The following is a 1,855-nucleotide window of genomic DNA, read 5'->3' on the forward strand; positions in this document are numbered from 1 at the left end:
GTGGAGAATTTGTGACCAGGTAGCCCAGGCCAGCCTTGAACTCACTATGTGGAGAATTTGTGACTAGGTAGCCCAGGCTGGCCCTGAACTCACTATGTGGAGAATTTGTGCCTAGGTAGCCCAGGCCGGCCTTGGACTCACTATGTAGCTGGGGACAGTCTTGAATTTCTGATCCTCCTGCCTCCACTTCCATGTGCTAAGACTATAGACATGTACCACAATGTCCATGTTATGCAGTGCTGGGAATCCAACCCAGGGCTTTATGCATACCAGGTAGGCACTCTGTCAAACTGGCCCATAGCTCCAGTTCCGTATTTTCTCTCTCAGTGGTGATCTAGTTCTGTTTAAAAGATTTATTCTGGTTTTTGTGTGTGTGTGTGTGTGTGTTTCGAGACAGGGTTTCTCTGTGTAGCCCTGGCTGTCCTGGAACTCACTCTGTAGACCAGGCTGGCCTTGAACTCAGAAATCTGCCTGCCTCTGCCTCCCAAGTGCTGGGATTAAAGGTGTGCGCCACCACCGCCCAGCCATTTATTCTGTTTTTAATTATGTATCTGCGTATGTGTCTGGGAGGGGTCTGGGAGGGGTCTGAGTATAGGTGCACGGAGGATGAAGATGTTGTATTCCCTGGAACTAGAGCTACAGTTGGCTGTGAGCTGCCTGGCCTGAGTGCTTGGGACCAAACTCCGGCCTTTACCGGGAATAGTATTCACCTTTAGTCGTTGAGCCTTCTCCCAGCCATGAAATAGCAATTTCTTGAGTGCTCAAGATGTTTGTCACCTTCTCAGCTTTGGTCAGGTTTAAAAGAAAGCTTTATTTTACGACCATTTTATTGTTATAAGTACTAGCTATTGTTGTGTTGTATAAAAAAAAAAAAAAAAAGGAAGGAAAGAATATGTTTGGTGGAGGTACAGTATGGTGTTAGGGAAGGGCCCACACTAAGGCATCCCTTCCCCCTGAGGTATCAGCCACATGATGTATAGTATAGAATAGAGTTTATTCAGGGCATGGGGAGGGGAGTTGAGGGTATAGGAGAGACAGAGGGGGGCACAGAGAGAGAGGGGGGGGGAGAGAGAGGGGAGGGAGTAGAGGCAGGCCATGAGCATGTGGGGGAGGGGAAGGGGAAAGAGCAAAAGGAGATGAGATCAAGAAGGTGAAGAAGGGGCAAGCAGCCCTTTCAGAGTGAGTTGGGCACACCTGGCTGCTGCCTGGTAATTGTGGGGTGGAGCCTAGACAAAATGCTAACAGCTATTTTTGATTTTAATTTAATTTTATTTTAGTGTGTGAGTTTGTGTGTGTGTGTGTGTGTGTGTGTGTCTGCCTCACAGCACATGTGTGGAGATCAGAAGACCTTGGAGGAGTCAGTACTTTCCACGATGAGGCTTTCGGGGATTGGACTCAGATCGCTGGGTTTGGTGGCAAGTGCCTTTACCTGATGAACCATCTGGTCAGGCTAGTATTCATTTTTACCATTAAAGTTTGTAATTTAAGAAAGAAAACTGTCCAGCCACATTCCTGAGGCCCGAGACGGGCTCCCAAATTGCTCTGTAGGCAACGTGGCTGAAGGCAGCAAGGCAAGCTATGGACAGGTGACATGGTGACTGGGATAGGGCAATCCCTTTTGGGGTGTGTTCCAGCTGCTTCATTCAGTCATTAACCCATGGATGTCCCCCATAATTTGTGGACGTTACCCAAAACTGATGGGTGTCAGTGGTGCCACCATAGCCCAGAGGCTGTTGAGAACAGCTCTGTGAGGAGGGCCAGCTCTGGGTTCCCGCCACACAGAGGAAGCCTCAGCTGGACCCATATCTAGGAAATGACTGAGCACAGCTCAGGAGAGGAAAGCGGGGGGGGGGGG

This window comes from Mastomys coucha, unplaced genomic scaffold (genome assembly GCF_008632895.1).
Source record: "Mastomys coucha isolate ucsf_1 unplaced genomic scaffold, UCSF_Mcou_1 pScaffold15, whole genome shotgun sequence".
NCBI classification, from domain to species: Eukaryota; Metazoa; Chordata; class Mammalia; order Rodentia; family Muridae; genus Mastomys; species Mastomys coucha.